The sequence below is a fragment of the Narcine bancroftii genome, chromosome 2 (assembly GCF_036971445.1).
Source record: "Narcine bancroftii isolate sNarBan1 chromosome 2, sNarBan1.hap1, whole genome shotgun sequence".
Taxonomy (NCBI): Eukaryota; Metazoa; Chordata; class Chondrichthyes; order Torpediniformes; family Narcinidae; genus Narcine; species Narcine bancroftii.
This window is the reverse complement of record NC_091470.1, coordinates 312,457,292-312,477,535: the sequence shown is the minus strand read 5'-3', so window position 1 is coordinate 312,477,535 and position 20,244 is coordinate 312,457,292. Positions and strand designations below refer to the sequence as shown.

At 37.2% G+C, this 20,244-nt stretch overlaps 1 long non-coding RNA gene across 1 annotated transcript in view; it reads left to right on the top strand.

Moving 5' to 3' along the window:
• Positions 1-17,586, top strand: part of LOC138755530 (uncharacterized) — a 73,222-nt gene extending 55,636 nt beyond the window's left edge. The window contains exon 3 of the long non-coding RNA XR_011352374.1: positions 17,046-17,586. This is a non-coding gene — a long non-coding RNA (uncharacterized lncRNA). The remainder of the gene's footprint in view (positions 1-17,045) is intronic.
• Positions 17,587-20,244: the final 2,658 nt, after the last annotated feature.

The window sequence follows — 20,244 nt, the reverse complement described above, 5'->3', positions numbered from 1 at the left end:
AATTGTACTACAGTGAAGAGGTGGAAAATCTTGTGAAATGGAGTGAGAGTAACAACCTGAGTCTCAATGTGGATGAGACGAAGGAGATAATCGTGGGCTTCAGGAGGATCAGGAATGACCACCCTCCACTACACATCAACAACTCTGTAGTAGAGAGAGTGGAGACCACCAAGTTCCTTAGAGTTAACTTAAACAGTGATTTATCGTGGACACTCAACAACCAAGTGCAACAGTGACTGCACTTCCTGAGAATACTGAAATGGGCAAGGCTAATGGCCACCATTATGTCAACCTTCTATAGCAGCTCCAGCAAGAGCATCCAGGCTGGCTGTATCACAGTGTGACATGGTTGCTGCAGCAAAATGCATCAGAGGTCAATCTACTGCACCATGAGAGTGGCAGAGAGGATCACTGGAGTCTCTCTCTCCCCCACCCTATCAACATGATCTATTGGGATCATTATTTGAAGAGGGCGAGCAAAATTATTGTAGACCCCTTCCACCCTGCACACAGCATCTTTCAGCTGCTCCCATCATTTAATTTGTATAAATGAAATACTTGTCCTGCATATATATTGTTTGCGTGTATGTGTGTTATATCTGGTTGTACGTCTGCATGTTTTGCACCAAGGTCTGGAGATCAGCTTCATTGGTATGCATTTGTGCAATCAGATGACTTGACTTGATTTCTGCACTGATATTTTTTTGATGTACTGGATTTATATACTGTGTGAGGACATTGCTTTTGTTGCTCTTCTTTCTTGTACAATCCACTGAAAATTTCAAAATTAGCTAATTAATAACTTGAAAATGAAAACAAAGGCACAATAACAGTTATGTTGATCAAAAATGGCTTCAGAACTGATATATTAACATTTTTTTTCCAAAATAATTATACTGAATCTGGTGTTATTGTTTTAATTACATTGCTCAGATAATGAACCATCGTTAAAATGACAAAAAAAATTGCAAAATTGCTTCTGCTCAAGCTTAATATTATGGATTCAGTTTCATTTTATGCTATATATGTTTTGCGGGTTTAGGGTCACCAGTAATGCTTCTCCTCTCATCCAATTAATTTGTATTTCTGTGGTTTTATTATTTGTCAGAGTCTACCACTTTTTGACAAATAAGTGGCCCAGGAATCATAATTCTGTGTAATGCATATTGTGCAAAATGGCAATAGAGTGCATTAAATACCAACACATTAATTCTCTAGTTATGGAATGCAAATAAAAAGGATTTTCCAAGGTGAGTTTCAATCAGCTTCTAGTTTAATTGTACAGTATAATGATTTATAGTTTCTGCACACTTTTAGTTTGGAGAACAATCAGTTTTCTTAACCTCCTCATTAATATGGATTTACAAGAAGATAATGACAATGTATAAACATGCACCTGCGTTCTTAAGCAAACATTCTCTTTCTAAGCTGGTGGAGAAGCACAGAGATCTTCTTGCTACTGTTGTGAGAACATGTTATCCACTCTATGAGTGAGAAAAAGTAATTAAGCTTGCATCATGGGAATAGGAGTTTGAACTACCCATTAACCTCTCAATTAAAGTTAATACTGTGGAGTTAATGACTACACTATGATATGTGAACAAGAACCCCCTTTCTGATGAAAAGTGTAAGCCCTGCAATAATCACATGCAGCATGGATTTTCTCTTGGGTTTCTGGTCTGGATTTCTCAACATATGTAATTTAAGTAATTTAAAATAAATCCAATTTTAGTCCTAGAACTACAAATATCACAGAATGATTTCACAATCACACACCTTACTTGAGATGACACATGGTAATTTTTTGTTTGAATGGCTAATTATCAATTCAGATAAGTAAATTTATCAGTATGATCCTAACCACTGGAACTGGCTGAGTAAAATATTCAATCAACTTTGTTGAAATAGAATAAATTAAAAATTTCAGCTGAGACAACAAACTGATGGTCAAAGATAAAAGAGTTTAGATCTAGTCCCCACTAATTAAATTTTCCTCTAACCTTAACTCTAAATGTAAGAGATGCATATATATTGCGAACAGATTTGATCAATTGAAATTACATTATTTAAAGCATGCAGGGGCATTATGGAAAGCGAAATAGGACAAAGTGGAAGGTACCAATGAGTTCTACATTGCCCATTACGCCTCTTTTGAAGTTGAAAGTTCTTGTGATATATTAACATTTTTTTTCCAAAATAAATGTTATAACAGCTATTGTTATTTCCACAACATAGCACTTTTCAGTCTATTGAGTCTGTATCACTGCTCAGACCAAATCCACCCTTCTCTTATTTCCCTACAGCCTTTTTCTCTCATATGTCTCACTGGCTCTACACATAGCCCTGGAACAGCTCGGCAGCAAAGATGCATACATCAGGATGTTCTTTATCAACTACAGTCAGAATTTAACACCATCATCCCTTCAAAATTGATCAGCAAACTCCAAGACCTGGGACTCAACACCCCACTGTGTAATTGGATCCTAACTTTCCTCACCAATAGACCAGAATCAGTGAGGATTGGTAAGAATATCTCCTCTACAATCTTCATCAGTACCTGAGCATCACAGGGCTGCATCTATTTGCTTTCTACTGATGTCTGTGTGGCTCGGTAAGACAATAGCACCATCTACAAATGTGCTGATGATGCCACAGTAGTGGGTTGTATAAAAAAGGGGTGATGAGTCAGCGTACAGGAGGGAGAGTGAAAACTTGGCCGAATGGTGCACCGACAATAACCTCGTACTCAATGTCCCCAAAACCAAGACGCTGATTGTTGATTTCAGGAAAGGAAAACCAAATATATGCAATCCAGTGGTCATTGGGGGATCAGAGGTGAGGGGTGGGGGGGGTAGAAATTTAAGTTCTTGGAAGTCACTATCTCAAAGGATCTTTCCTGAAGCCAGCACACCAATGGCATCATGAAGAAAGCACATCAGCGTCTCTACTTCCTCAGGAATTTGTGAAAGTTTGGCATGACATCAGAAACCCTAGCAAATTTCTACAGATATATGGTGAAAAGTGTGCTGACAGGCTGCATCACGATCTGGTGTAGGCACACAAATGCCGTCAAGCGGACACAGCTCAGGACATCATAGGCAAACTGCTTCCCATCATTGAGAACATCTACAGGGAATGTTGCCGTCGGAGAGCAGCAGCAGTCGTCAAGAATCCACACCACTCAGCACACGTTCTGTTCTTGCTGTTACCATTGGGAAAGAGGTATCAGTGCCACAAGTCTTGCACCATCAGCTTCATGAACAGCTGCCTCCACAATCAGACTCCTCAACAACAAACTCAATCAACAACTTATTTAGGGACTCCTACTTTTGCACTTACGTGTTTTTTTTCTCCTCTCTGTATTGCCCAGTCAATTATATACAGTTGTTTATTTGTTTACATGTGTACATTGTATACAGTTTTATTTGCACTAGCTGTAAGTGGTAATTCAGCCTGGCTCACAGGAAAAATAATCTCAGGGTTGTATGCCTCATTAATTCATTCTTTTCTTTTACATCAGATTTCTGATGTTTGGCAGTTTTTTTGTCTCCAAATAGTAGAGAGATTTCCTTCTCACATGTTCATAAAATTTATTTGTGAAATTGATTACTTTCTTATTGATAACCAATTGATCTCTCTGACTCAATCTTGTAGTTATCAAATTATAATAATATCAGATCATGCCCTGTTGTGTTAACTACGACTTTTATCATTTCACTCAAATTGGAGTTTATTATCAGATAATGACTTTGTGAAATTTATGGAGAAACGATAACCTTTTTCTTTGAAACAAACAATTCATCATAAAATTCCACTCTGATTGTTTTGGATGCTATGAAAGCTTATCTGAGGGGGAAAAATTATTTCTTACACTGTGAATTTAGAAAGGAAGACCAATAAAGAATGATTGGAATTAGTTAATCAAATTAAACAAATTGAACAACAATGTGCTCAAACTAAAAATTCTGAGTTATATAAAAAGTGAATTGAACTTCAAACTAAATTTGATCTTCTTTCTACATATCTGATTGAAAACCATTTGTTAATGAGTAGGAGACAGTTTTATATTTATGGGGATAAATCAGGCAAGCTCTTAGCTAAAAAGCTGAGAGGTTTTGCAGCCAAACGGAAAATTAGAAAAATTTGAATGGAGGTTGGTAACAGATCATTCTAAGATAAATTATACATTCCTGAAATTTTACAAATGACTTTATATCTCTGAATTCACAGATGATAGTCATTCTATGGAAAATTTCTTGGATTGTTTAAATATTCCTATGCTTTCTTTAGATGAACAAATGAGATTAGATGAGCCATTATCCTATGAGGAAATAGTTACTGCTATTTCTTCACTACATTGGGGAAGTGCTCCAGGACTAGATGGATTTCCTGTGGAGTTTTTCAAATCTTTTTCTCATCTTCTTTCACCTCAGTTAAGTTTGGTGTTATCAGACTCATTTAGGCAGGGTAATCTTGTGCAAACTTTAATGAAGCGTGTATATTGCTTATTGCAAAGAAATGTAAAACCCCAATAGAGTGCTCCTCTTACAGGCCAATTTATTTATTAAATGTTAATGTAAAATTTTGGCCTGAGGATTGGAGAATGTTTTACCATCTATCATCTCTGAAGACCAGACCAGTTTTATTAAAAACTGTTATTCTCATTTTAATATATTCTCACTTACTAGATATTTTGTACTTACCTTCGAGTCCAGTTCCTGAATGTATTCTTTACCTTGATGCAGAGAAAGCATTCAATCAAGTTGAATGGAAATATTTATTCATGATTATAAAAAAATTCCATTTCAGACGAGGCTTTATTTCATGGATTAAATTATTGTACTAATCTCCAATGGCTTCAATTCTTACTACTTTTCAACAACTACAACCTTTCAATCTTCAATGGGGAACCTGTCAAGGATATTCTCAAAGTGATTATTATTTGATTTAGTCTTAGAGCCATTAACGATTGCATTTCGAGAGTATGGTGACATTTCAGGAATTTGTAGAAAAGTAATTGAACACAAAGTTTCCCTTTATGTAGATGATCTTTTGCTCCACTTAACAAACCCTGACACTTTTTTTTAATCATCCATATTGTCAATATTTTCCAAATTTAATAAATTTTCAGGATCTAAATTAAATCTACATAAAAATGAACTTTTCCCTCAGAACACACCTGCATTAGTGTCTACCAATTTCCCCTTTAAGATTGTGGAAAACCAATTTAAATTTCTTGATACTACAGTTACAAAGAATCATAAACACCTTTTTATAGATTTTTTTTCTTAAATTATTAAAACAAGTGAAACTGTCTTTAACACAATGGTCGCCCCTATCTCTATCCCTGGCCGGTCATATTAATTCTATTAAAATGGATATCTTACCTAAAATTTTATACCTTTTTCAGTCTATACCAATTTTTATTCCTAAATTGTTTGTTGATTCATTTGATTTGATGATATCATCTTATATATGGAAGGGTAAGTGCCCTCATCGAAACAAGATTCATCTTAAAAAACCTAAAAGAATCAAAGGCATGGCTCTACCTAATTTTAGATTTTATTACTGGGCAGTCAACATACATAACTTTATGTTTTGGTTACATTTTCATAACTGAGTGGAGTTGAATTCTGCAAAAAACATTTCCATTCCACCACTTCTTTGATCCTCACTTCCCTTCTCTTTAAATAAATTAATTGGTAATCCTATTGTCAGGCTTGCTGTTAGAGTTTAGAAATCATGTTGGACTCTATGATTTTTCCCATTCAATCCTTGTTTTATCCAATCATCTTTTTCAACTTGCTTTACAAGATTCTGTTTTTCATGATTGGTTTAGATTAGGTATTGAATGTTTCAAAGATCTTTTCATTGATAATAGTTTTGTGTCATTTGAACAGCTTTCTAAAAAGTTCAACTTACTAAATACTCATTTTTTTTAGATACTTGAAAATTAGATACTTTCTTAAATCTCAGATTGTTTAGGCTACAACATTATCTATTCTTTATGGTAAGTTAGTAGGTTTGAGATGTGCCCCTCTAGCTAAAATTAAAAATGCCTGAGAACAGGATTTAAACCTTACATTATCAGATGAAGTTTGGGATCTAATTTTTAAGATGGTTAATATTGCATCCTTATGTGCCTGTCAATGTTTATTACAATTTAAAGTTGTACATAGAGCTCATTTGTCTAAAGTTAAATTATCTCGTATCTATTCAGATGAAAATCCTTACTGTGATAAATGTAAGAAAGAAGAAGCTTCTTTAATTCATATGTTTTGGACATGTCCTAACTTTGAAAAATACTGGAGGGAGGTATTTCAAACCCTATACTTAATTTTAAATTTATATTTACAGCCCAATCCTCTGATTTTTTTTTGCCATAATTGGCAAAGTCATTTGTAATTTCAGGAAGGCATCTCTCCTGCCTTGATGTGCAACATTGTTTAGATGGAAGGATGCTTCCCCGCCTACTCATGCTCAATGGCCGAGGGACATCATGTCCTGTTTAAATTTAGAAAAGATACATGATTCAATTAATAATTTAAATATAAAGTTTCAGATGTTGTGGAGACCATTTTTGAATGACTTTCAAAACCTATAGACATAATATTATTGTATTTTTTCTATTTACCACTTTATTCAATGAATGAAGGACATATTTTCTTTAGTCATATACCTTGGGTGAGGGAATAGATTTTAGAATCACACTGTATGTGAACATTGTTTTTCTCTTTTTGTTATAATTTTGAACTATGATTATATGTGCTTTACAGCTTGATGAGTTATCAAATTTGTCATTTGTTATTAATAATATGATTTCTATAAATGTTTTGCATCTGGATGCTTATATTTGAAATTAATACAAATATTTAAAAAGGAAAAAAAAGTATTTGGTACTCTTGTCGAGAGAGTCTTCTAAGGATGAAGAGAAACAGAAACTGAAGCGCCTGTGGAATAGATCTGAGGCAAAGAGGATGTAGCAGAATCCGTCAGTATCAAAAAGTATCTATTTGAGGCAATGATGCATGCTACAGATCTTCAGATTGCACCTTGAAAAACAGTACAATCATCCAGAAACTACTCTTGCATTTCACTCAAGTACACTAATTATATTTACATGCCTCATTTACTGGAAGAACAAAATTCACTGTTCCAATGCTAATTTATCTTTTAAAGAAATTTGACTTGAACAAAGTGAATAAAATTTTGGTATTTTTTAAAATCATGAGATAAATAAATTCACCTATTCAGTTTCAACTTTTAATCAAACTTTAGCCTTTATTTTCAAGGAACCACCTTCTCACTTAGGTGCAAATGAGTGAAAGATTGCTGATTATTGCAGAGCACTTCCCAGGACACAGAACTGTAAAGTACTTTACCTCTGGAATCGGCTTCTGAGGGTCCTGTGTTTATTCTCATCCCTGACTATGCAAGTACTGAACAGAAAACAGTTTTTGAAGAGCTCTCATACTGGAATTGCAAATTGAATACTGGTGGGAAACAGACTTACTGGCAACACTAATGAATCAAACACCTGAGGCAGAATATAGCAAATAGCCTGCCAGTCACAACATTCTACGTTGATACTTCAACATTGGAGACAATGACATAAATCTTCTGCAAAGCTTCCTGAAATAGCCTGTCAGTTATTGCACCTCTTTTTTTCAGATCCACTTCCATGATTTTACAGGTGGTTCAGAGTTTCCTGTATTCTTGCCAAAAATGCCAAAATAATATGCCATTCTGTCAAATTTCATTCAATGTACTGTTGTGGCGGCTCACCCATGCGGTAGGTGAACCAGCGTCAGCAGTCACAGTTGAGTCCGTAGTCAGAGACATATTCAGGAGCTCTCAGTGCAAGGCAAAACAACAGGCATGAAGTTGATGTCACTCCACCCCGCACAGGGACCAACGTGGGCTTTTTAAGCGTGCAAGTGTGAATCAGTAAATCAGCAAATCAGTTGGTTTGAAACTCTACTTGACTCAGCATGTTTCTTCCACTTGTGGTGGCCACGCTCTACCTGTGAGCACTGTTGTGAGAATAATTCTGATGCAAACTCTACAGACTGTAGAACACACTTTAATTAGTTTAAACTTGTGCACTAGTCTCAGTATCTTTGCTGGCTCCACATGTCTGACTCTCTGAAGGGGCTGGCTCAAGTCTTTATATGGGCTGGTGATTGACAGCTGGTGGGTGGGGCTAGACTCCCAAGTTGCCTACTTGCAGGTACAGTGGTTGCCCCCTGCAGTAGGCTGGTAGGAGTGCGGCCAATGTCGTGGTTGTATCACCACACTACCTGATGAATTTCAATGTTAAATATGAGTTTATTGCCTTATAGAGTATTTAACTACAATGTATAGATGCAGCAAAATTCTTGCTTGTTGCAGCCAAACAGGACACACCAACTATAATTGAAATGTAATTGACCATAAATTCAGATAAAAAGGTAGCAAATATCAAACACATAAAAAAATAAATAAATACCATTGCAATTACTGATAGAAAAAAGTGACATTTGAGCAGTGCAGACAAATCCTTTGGTGGTCCTTGGGTGGTTCATAGAAGTTTTGGGTTAGAGTAATACTGGGAAATTCAAGTTAACTTTTGTTCTTAAAACTGCAGGTGATGGACTTCAGGCTTCTGTACATCTGCCTGAAGAGAGCTGTGAGAAAAGATTATGACCAAGGTGTCGAGGTTCTTTATAGTGTTGGCTGCCTTCTTGAGGTTGTTCGTCACATACAGGCTTTCAAATGATGAATGGTTAGTGCTTGTGGTGAACAGGCTGAGCTTGCTAATTTCTTCAGCCTTAAGCATTCTTGGGTACTCGAGTTTCCAAAGTAGACTATGGTGGCAATTCTGGGCAATACTCTATAATGGTGCAGAAATTCAGGACACTTGTGCAAACTTGTATATGCCAATGTCTCAACCTTAGCACTGGGAATTTCTTCATGTAGTACAATGATCGAGTGTATTTTATGACTCTACCTGCTACATTGAAAATGTTCTCCACTGCGAATTTTCAATTCTCGTGCTCTTTGAAGATGCAGCGAGTGAGGGATTGGATGTTTTTGGGCAAGAGTTATTTCTTCAATTAATAGCTCTTTATTATTCAACTGAACTCCATGTCAGCAGCTGACCAGAATAATGATTAGAATGATCATTTAACCAAAACTTTAATTGAACACATCATTGCTCTCTTCAAAAGTTAACCCAACTGCATGAGCAGATTTGGTGATTCAGCTTGGACAAAATGAGTGCAAATATGATTTTGAGAGTTTATTGTTATATACGCAAGTACAACATACAGATACATTAAAATTGTTATTTAGTGCAGCCACGCATGAATTGAATATAGATACACTCAGTACTAGTCTCCAGTTCTACAGTGTTTAAAATTTAACTCAACTGTCCTGGATTATTACAATTTAATTCACACAACTAAATCCAGATTTACAGGATTTACCTATAGTAACCATCATCTCCAAGTCTGGAACTTTTTATTAAATGCATATGGATTAATATGATACTTAAGGTTGAATGGTCTTAATATTTAAATATTTTGTGCACTTAAAACAAGATGTAATGTGTAAAATGAACTCTAAAATCCATGGATTTAATTAAGCATTTTTTCTCCCCATCTGATAATAAAATATTAGAAGGACTGAATAAATTATGAATGAATGAAATGGCATTATTTCTACAACAGTAGCCAGTAAAAAATAAGGTCACAATTTGATTATGTAAGCAAATCATGCCTATAAAGGGATCAGTATCTCATTTCTCACACAGAATCTCATTTCACCAGTTAACTGCAGATAGAATTAAGAGATTGATTTCTTTGAACAAAGTTTCCTAAACTTAATAAAACAATCTACTATTAACACTGAAATTTTACAAAATACCACAGCTTATTGTAGCAAAGATACGAGAAGTTGATGAGATCGTAAAATCAAATGAACACACCTGGCCAATGGATACCATCTTAAATGATCTCTACATAGGAGCACAGGAACATAGGAAGTAGGAACAGGAGTAGGTCGAAAATGGCCCATCGAGCCTGCTCCGCCATTCACTATGATCATGGCTGATCTAATTTATGACCTAACTCCACCTACCTGCCTTCTCCCCATACCCCTTAATTCTTCTATCCTCTAAAGCAACAATTTGTATTAGGTCAAAAGAAAATAATCTTTCCTTTAGATTGCACATCCAGCATTTACATTAGCACCAAGGTGAAGCTATTTCTGCAGATGCAGGAACTTTTATGGGTGTAAATTGAATGTGAAGAGTTGTGCTGATTACAAAATGGCAGAAAACTCTATTAGTCCAAGACGTTCATTTTGTTTTGTCTAGCTTTTTATTAGTTACTGACACACTGGGTTCATTGCATTTGCTGATCACACAATAAAGGAATGAAAGTGAAATGACTTAATTTCAGATGCACTATCAATTCATTTTAGAGAACTGCGGGAGAACTGCAAATATTTTTTCAATTGAAAACTATTGGAGAATTTAACAATCCTTTATTTCACCAAACCCTGCTTGGTTGGACTGTAGATAGGGCTCCAAGTATACAAGAAGTTCTGCTGAATATTTTCATATTTCCTTACTAAAGAGAAAGCCATGCAACCTATTTTGTTTATGCTAGCTGTCAGAGCTATCCTATTAATCCAATTCCTCAATTTGTTGTCTATAACATTTTCTCTCACAAGCCTATTGATGCCCACCTCATTCTCCCAATGTCACCCACTTTTGGTAGGACTTACAATAGCTAATTAACCTAATTACCAGCACACCTATGAGATTTGAGAGGGCACCAGAGCACCTGGGGTAAACCCAAGTGATTAGAAGGACAATGCCCTAATGCTGCATGGACAACCATGGAAGTCAGAATTGAAGTTGGACTGGTAGAACTAGGAGACAACTGTGCCTCCTGTGGTGTCCACTGTCCTGCATGGCACCTCCTAGTTATACAATCTCCAGTAAACAAAGGTGGATGCATGGGAAAACCACTTTCTCCTTGTTCTCCTTCAAATTATATACCATCCTAATTTGGGAAGATGTTCTCTATCTTCCAATGCCAAAAGCCAAATTCTGAAACTCCCATCTGAAAGAACCGTCACCAGGAAGAATATAGGAATTGAAGATTGTGGCTTATTACTATCTTCTCAAGATCAAAAAATTGTTGGATGCCTACACCCCCGATTGAGTAAAGAGATTAATGGTCTTTGGCAGTAGGTCAAAGCATGTTCACAGCAAGTCAACAGCTGATCATGAGTATGGTTTGATTATCTTTTTCAAAGATGGTGCCTTGGAGAGTTCTTCAACATTATTCTAGGCCTCTGATGTTTGAGCATTGACAACTCGTGGCCATTTTACTGGATCTCAAGTATGATGAATGAATGGTTTATTGTCATATATGCAAGTATAACATAGAGATGCATTAAAAATCTGACTTGCTGTAGCTTCCTCAATACATGACATGCTACTGAAAAATTTGAGTCTAACTAACATGAAAATAGAGTAAATAAAAGATAAATATAAAAGTAAGAGAAAAAAATATAATTGATAAATATTCTCAGTTGGCTGGTAAGGTATCAGCAGTGAAGTGAAGGCAGCTTGGTCTTGAAGTAGTGTCAAGGGAAGGGTCGTGCAGGAAGGTTCAAGAGCCTGATGACTGTCAGAAAAAGAAAAACTGGGAACCTAAAGAAAATATACTTCAGACTTTTGTACCTTTTGCCTGATTTGAGCTTTCTCCCTTGTTAGTGAGGCTTGTTAGTGCTAATCTAAGGGAATTTTACCTTGATGTAATGTCATTTACTTTGCACCTCTCATTTGGAAACTTTGCTCTTGCAACTTTGGCAGAAGCAGAGAAGTTCAGATGGAATCTAAACTGAATGTCCAAAATTTACAGACATTGCTAATTTCTTTCCCCCCCCCCCCCACTCACCTTGAATAAAATTAGAACTTTTCTGATAAGACATCAATTTGTCAAGCTTTCTTTCTTTCTTTGTGGATGATTTATTTTCTACTTGTCAGCAATAGCTATACTGTGACAATTTTTTTAAAGCTTGAATTATTGCAATATAATGAACATACATTATTAAGTAGAAAATTGCATTTATATTTGTACCTATTGTGATATCATAAAGTACTAATGTGTTATACTGATGTAAACAAATGTCTAGAGAGATTAGAAAGAATGAACCTATCTAAAATAGTAATAAATTATTCAATGTACGATTGTCTTAGCAGATGCTTGAGCTCTGCACTAATTCCCTATTACTACATTGATGTGAAAGAGTTTTTCACAGGTCTGTCAGCAGATCTTCTCATTTCAAGTTCTTGTAAACTTTTAGCTATCATTCCATATTTCAACAAACCAGGTCAAAGGGAATACCTTTGATATGGTAAGGACAGGGTTTGTTGAGGGATAAGATATTGAAGTTATCTGGTTGATGCCCGATAACTTTATCAGCAGCTTTTCTTCATGTCCACCCTGGCTTTACCCTTCCAGAGAAATTGGCTTTGTGCTATCCATACCTTCTCTAACCCCACTTGATAACTTTAATCCAATGTGTCTTCCGGTTGTGGTAATATGATTCCTCCATTGTATATAGTTATTGTTGACTACTGTATGTATGGAGCTGGACCACCCACTGATGACTCATACCCTATGACTCCTCCCCCGTGGTCCTGGGCCATAAAGGCCGAGCTATCTCTCCCCTCCCTCCATTCTTATACCTGGATCCGGGCCAGCAAGGTTCTTCTGTATATTAAAGCCTATCTTTCCCTCAGTCTAGTTTCTATGGTTACTGGTAGTGCCTTTCCAATTCCAATGCAGGGTCTTGACCAAAAATATTAACTGTTTCTCTTTCCATGAATGCTGCTTGATCTTCTGAGTGTTTCCTGTTTTAACTTTAAATGTATTTTAGAAGATGGGATGGGAAGGAGTGATGTGCAATTTGCCTCTATTTCCCAATGCAAAACATGCAATATAGAAGCAGCTGTCCATTATAGATGGCATGGACTTTGAAAAACTGAATTTCAGAAACAAAGTATTAAAGCTGCTGACTATCACCAGTTGTCTTTACGAGGTCCACATCGTGTTTGAGACTGTTCCAGGAGTCAAAACGTCGCACAATGTATTTACACTAAAAAGGCCCTCACGGCTAAATCCAGGAAGATTTTGTTTCAGCACAGTAAATTAGAATGTTATGTGTCCCTTCTTCCATTTTCAACAAGATTCTCTTGAAGTGAGATCCTATTTCTATTTATCTGCTCAGCGATAAATATGCAGAATGTCAAACTTTTCAAAGAATAAATCAGGTAACAGCTTTGAAAAGGTAAATTTTGTACTTCTATAAAAGTTGCAAGCAAATTTTCACATCTAAAAGTGCTCTCTGCTCTCCTTGGGGGAATTTTTAACTTTGGATAATGATGAAAAATGAGAAACAATGACCAAGCCATTAATTAAATATCTCTCATACCTCATTTCTATTCAACTCAGTATACTGAGTATTACACAAGACATTTGAACAATTGCAATGAAGAGTATCCCAGTTTTGAAAAGAAAAAAAACCCAGAAAATGATGGAACAATAAGCAGGTTAGGTAGTGCCTGTGGAGAGAGAAATAGAGGTAAATATTTCAGGTCAAGATCTTTCATCAGGACAAAGATCCTGGCAATAGGCCTTGGGCTTCCAAAGATGTGGCCTATGCTACTAAATTTTTCCAGTGTTTTGGATATTTTACTTCAGATTTACAAAAACTATAGATTAGTTTTGATTTTCACATTTAAAAAGATGATCTTTGAAAATAAAGGGAGGAAGTATACATGGGAAGGTATGCAAGTATTCAAGGAGGAATAAAACTGTGGCACATTCTTCAGGTTTCCATAACATGGTCACAGCATGTAAAAAATATTTAAAATGGTGCATTAAAGATGAAAGATTATTCATCCACGTGGTCAAAAGAACTTAAAGGAATACAGACATGTTTAGGTAGTGAATCTTAACTCTTGGGAGTCTGGGGTTTGCAGGGAGCATTGAATTAATCTGCTAAAATGTATGCTATGAACCCAGAGGACCCCAAAACCCAGCAGCAATAGATATTCACCAAGTCAAATAGTTACTTAAACAAAAGTTGCTTTTAATTATGTTTAAACATGAAAACAGAATCACAGTTTAACTTATCACTATTGACTTAACTAACCTAACCTAATTCTAAGCACATGTGTATAAGTTCATAAATGTTCTTTGATTCACAGTCCAATTTTACTTCTCATTCCTCCAAGTTCACTGGTTGGAGGCAATTCTTATACTGTGCACAGAATTTAATGTTTATAAAGTTCACCAGGCTTTGGTGCTTGAAAGGTAAATGGTTACTGTGCAGGAAGGTTCTTGTTGGTTTTCAGCGAGAGATTTGTTGTTCCATGACATGCATAACTGATTTACTACCATCAGCCACTTCAGTGTCTTTCTGATGAAACATGCCTCCTCAGGGTTCTCTAGATGATAACCTATTTCTTTCAACCTCTTTCTTTCAGGTTGCCACAGAGTTCCATTTTGTTTCCCTTATTCCATGTGAAACATTGGAAAGCCAGTCCTCTCCTCTTGCATGAACTACAGGAGCTTTGACCAAGCTGAACTAAGCACTCACAACCCATTTTCACAAGCTTGCCAGCTTGTCCTGTTCCAGACCCAGCTACTGTTGCTGACTGCAACACTGTAGAAGTGATCTCTCTCTCTCTATCTCTCTCTCAGAGAGAAAGCCTATTTTACTCTCTCTGCTTGCAAAACAGCAAATTCCCTTCCAGACTAAATGCAGCTCCGACAAGCTCTTTCATCAGTTGTCTTTTTGTAAGCTACAGTCCAGCAGTAGGCACTCTCCAAAGCTTTTGCAAAGGCTCTGAGGGCCCGACATGTCTAGCATTAGCAGAGCTCCAGTATTTTAAATAAGATCAGTTTTAAAATATATGTGACCTACACTAACAATTTATCTCCTAAAAACATATCTATATTCTGTTACACGTATCAGTGATGGGGAAGCACTACAGCTAATAAACTTTAATTTGTTAATTATTCAGTACAAACAACCTGAAGTGATTCATTGCATGGTGTTGGTATTTGCTGGGCTCACCAGAAACTCACTTAGTTAAAGTCTGATAAAATCAATGAGGCAGCAGATGGGAACTGAACAACTGACAATATCATCTCACCATCATTTTTATAGAAACATGGCGACTCAGCTTAGTGATAATAGTTGTGATGATTTTTTTTCTTGACAAGCTTAGAGAAAGTTTTATGTTATGTATCTATGTCTTTTGGACCTATTTACTGGCTCAATAAGCTTGTAGTTCTCCATTGAGGCACAAAAACATTACCTGTTGGTGTCCTATACTTTTCTATGATCATAGAATAAATTAATAGAAAATAGGCTTGGGATAGACTATTCAACCCAACAAGTTTGCACCACCATTCAATGAGATCATGGTTGATCATGCAATCTCCGTATCCCATTCCTGCTTTCACTCTATACCCCTGGATCCTGTCAACCATAAGCACCACATTCAACTCCCTTTTTAATATGTCTAATGAACTGGCCCCAACAACATGTTGTGGCAAGATATTGTACAAGTTCACAACTCTCTGACTGAAGAGAGTTCTGTGTTCCAAAGATTTTGATAAACCCTTTCAGTTTTCAGCCTGCTGCAACATCAAAAGGTAAAAGTTCATCAAAACAGCATAGCTCTGAAGTGCTAGTTGATGAAGTAGACAAAGACGATGTGGTCAAACAATAATCATGGCTTTTATTAGCAGAAACTCATGGTACAATAATGAGCTGCATATACAGTTATATCCAAGGGGAGTGTCCTAACAGTCGAGATAATGCACAGTCAATATTAGTACAGCAAGGCTCGCCAGAGGGGAGACAGGCTGCTTGGCAGACTTTCACCACAAGCTCTTCACCAACATATTTGTCCTGGTTGGAGGCAATGTTGACGATATCAATTAACCTGGTCCCCAGAGTAATTTCCAGCATCTAACCTGAGCACCTGCCACAGACTGTTATTATGTGGATACGTATTCTCTCCCTTCACTTTGCCCTCCTGTTGACTGCTGGAGAAATTCTAAATTGGACCCCTGAAGAGGAAGAAACTTAATACATGAAGTCAAGAGAAAATAAAGAAGAAATATAATGATTGTAGAAATAATGTAAATTAGTCCAATATTTGATGAACAATTCCAGCAAGGAAAACCATTTTCTTGCATATATTCTTGCCAGTCTAATGGAGCAATAACCTTGAAGGAAATGAGTTGGAATGCTAACTGAGAGAAATCAGAGCCAAATAGAGAAAATAAACATTTTTTTGGAGTTTGTGAGATTAAGGAATTTTGTATCCAAATGAAACACAATGACTGAGGTGGTGTTTGTCTTGCTATCTCCTTCATTTCCTCTCTATGCCCCATCCAAACTATATACTAGCAAAATATGCAGTACCTCTCTGTTTAATGTGCCCCATTCAGCCTAATCTCCAAATTGCTTTGAAGATTTGGTAAACAGGTATCCTTACAAGCTCTCTCAACTTCACAAGTTTCTACAAGAGGTTCAGCCACAAAGTGTAATACAGTAAAACCCCTAGTGTCTGGAATTCAGGAAACCAAAAGCCTTAAGCAACTAGCAAAAAGACTGAGGAAAATAAATTTTAAAAAACTTACAATAAATAATAAAATAATATGTAAATAAATATTGTTTTAAAATTGTAAATGTAAATATTCTGTGAAGTAACACATAAACCTTTGTGAAGATGAGAGCAAGTATTCAGCCAACAGAATGCCTTGGTCGTGCTTTGCACATTTTCTGTAAATTTTGGGAGAGATGGGGTATAATGTATTGTTTGTCTTTTGGGTGGCTCCATGGAGGGGAGGAACCTGTAGATGCAATGAAGGTTTATATATTTATGCAAGTGAAGTTTAAGTTTGTTCAGTGCAAGTACAGTGTAATATTTTTGTCTTTTTAACTGTTTATTCTTTTTGCAGGTGTATTGGTAAGGCATTGTAAGAGTAGTCTCAAGCAACTGGAAAATACACATATCTGGCATCTACCAATCCTCAGAGGTGTCGGATACCAGGAGCTCTAATGTAAAATGTGTGTTACATCTCTGGTGCAGCATAAAGCAGAGAATGTTTTTGCTGAACCCATTTTGCTTTATCAGAACCATGCATAAGATAATAATGGAAGGACAGTCACTGCCTTGGCTCCCACTGGCCATTGTGATTTTGAGTACAGACCTGGCTCCATTCTCCAAAGAACAGCACAGCCTTTGACCTGTCTTATTATCCCAGGAGGTAGCAAATATTCCAAGTTATGATGAGACCAGAAATCAGAGAAGGAGTCAAGCTTAGTCTGATCTGTGGCTCTTCTCTGCACTGCTCCATTGCATCTTTATCAGCACCCTCCCCTTTTTTTGGCATCACATCCTCTGTTGACCCAGATAAGAACCGAAGTTGCAGGGCTAGGATAACAAATGAAGGCTGCTGAATCAGCAAATTCACCCTCTCACCACATGTAAATAAAGGAACAGCAATTAAATTTTTGTGCAAGATACTCAGTACACTACTCAGCAGATAAAGTAGAACACAATTAGCACCTTGGGAAAAATGCATTGCATATCTTAGATTGGAGCTTTGAGGTAACTTTTCGTGGAGATTCCAAGATATTTATTAATGAATTCAGGATACAGAGGAGAAGATTTTATCCAGTTTGATAAAACTTGTCTCTTGTGTATCTCCATTTTACTGCTCCACTTTGAAGGTGTTTTCCTCTTCTCTTTGGGAGTTCTGTGAGGCCCTCTCTCACTACCCCCCCCCCCCCATGATTTCTACTGCTCTTCTGGTCTTAGAACATGCTCTCACTCAGACTCGATACCACTGCCAGATATCCTTCCACAAATGCTGCCTGAACTGCTGAGCTCATCCAGCTGTTTGTTTTCTGCCCTCTCCTGTGCAGCAGCATGGAAATGGCCCTTCAGCCCAACTCACCATCTCATCCATGCCAACCAATCTGCTTGCCCAATCTAACCCTATGTTCCTGCAATGAGTCCGCATTCTTTAAAACCTTTCCTATCCATGTGACTGTCTAAATGTATTTTTCCCTCTTGCCTTAAATTTATACCCTTTCGTTTTGGATTCTCCTACCCTTGGAAAAAGATTGTGACCATTCTCATCAGTTATATCCCTCAAGATTTTATATTCCTCTACAAGATCATCCCTCAGTCCTAGCCTTTCAAGTGTATCCTTTATAACTCAAACCCTCAAGTCCTGGAAACATTCTCGCAACTTTTTCGTACCCTTTTCATCTTCATGTCATCCTTCCTAAAGCTAAGCAACCAGAAGAGGATGCAATACTCCAAGTCTGGTCTCATAGACATCTTGTTTACTTGTAATATGATGTCCTAATTCTTGTACTCACTGCCTTGGTTGATGAAGGCAAACATGTCAAAATCCTTCTTCACAACCATGTGTTGCACTTTCAGGGACTATATACCTGTTCTACAATACTTTCCAGGCCCTACTATTCAGTGAGTATGTTCTGTGCAAGTTTGTCTTCCCAAAATGCAGCGCTTTGCACTCATCCAAATTAAATTTCATCCACCATTCAATGGTCCAGTTTCCCAAACGATCTAGATCCTGTTGTAATCTAAGATATTATTCTTGAATGACCAATTTTCATGTCATCTGCAAACTTACTAACCACACCATCTATATTATCATCCAAATTATTAATTTAAATGAAGAACAATGGTGGACCCAAGCACTAACTGCTACAGCATTCCACTGATCACAGGCTTCCAACCTTTCATTACCACACTCTTCCATGAACTAATTTTTGTATCCCTCTGGTCAGCTCACCCAGGATCCCATGCCATATATAGAAAAGATAGGCCTTAACACCTCAATGGGTTTGCAGACTTCCATCAGATGGTAAGTATCATTATATCTACATAGACATGGTACTGAGAACATTAGCACAAGATCCCGTATCCCAGTAATTCTCAACCTTTTTCAGTCTAAGGCCCATCTGGCTTCCTGCCTAACATGCCATGGCCCACTAACGGTAATGACTGAGTATTATCTTCAAGTCAAAGGCAGCTATGTAAGCAACACATCTTTATTTAATGTATTTTATTTAACATTTTTAAAAAACACTACAAGCATACTTTTCTTTCTTTGGCTTGGCTTTGCGGACGAAGATTTATGGAGGGGTATGTTCACGTCTGCTGCAGGCTCGTTGGTGACTGACAAGTTCGATGCGGGACAGGCAGGAACGGTTGCAGCGGTTGCAAGGGAAAATTGGTTGGGGTTCGGTGTTGGGTTTTTCCTCCTTTGTCTTTTGTCAGTGAGGTGGGCTCTGCGGTCTTCTTCAAAGGAGGTTGCTGCCCGCCGAACTGTGAGGTGCCAAGATGACAAGCATGACAAGCATACACTGAACATGAAAACCCCCAATCAAAATCAAAACTTAAACTACTTTAATGTGACCCCTGTTCCTAAAGTTTCTTCACCAGTTTCCACTGTGACTGAGTGCTGAGCACCAACCTGCTGATATAGAGAGATGGGCAGATGATCTCACTGACCTCATTGACAGATTGCTTGCCACTCCACTCAAGGTCACCCGGGAGGACCAAGGCATGATTCAGACCCACCCTGAGCTCAGTGAGTTGGGAAATCTCTGTAGTCCACCTGGAAATATGCTGTGATCAACAGTGGCCCATGACCCACTGGTTTGGAACCACTTACTTAGACAGAAAGAACCTTGCATCTATTGAATGTGCAGCTAAGTGTGATGACAAGTATGGCATTAAATGTGGCAGCAAACCATTATATTGTGATCTTGCTGGTGCATTGCTATCATTCTTTTAAAGGCTGGGCTAAGTCTTCTTCTGGATTCTTTGTAGCCAAGATACGATGCAAGCTTTCTCTCTGAACTGCTTGGTCTCATGATTTTCTATATTTGATGAACAAAAACGAAATTGCTGTATGCCATTCTCTACTGTGCACTAACAGTCTCCTCAAGAGATACTCAATGGAAGTCTTGAAGAGAATTGTGCACATTATTCCAGATGTGTCCTTTTTCCTCTTCATTTGGGCCAGGAATTCACAACACTTCTGGAATGAAGGGAGATGAATCACAGTTCATTGTGGTGAAGAGAGGCAATTGTAAATGATTTGTGCCAATCTG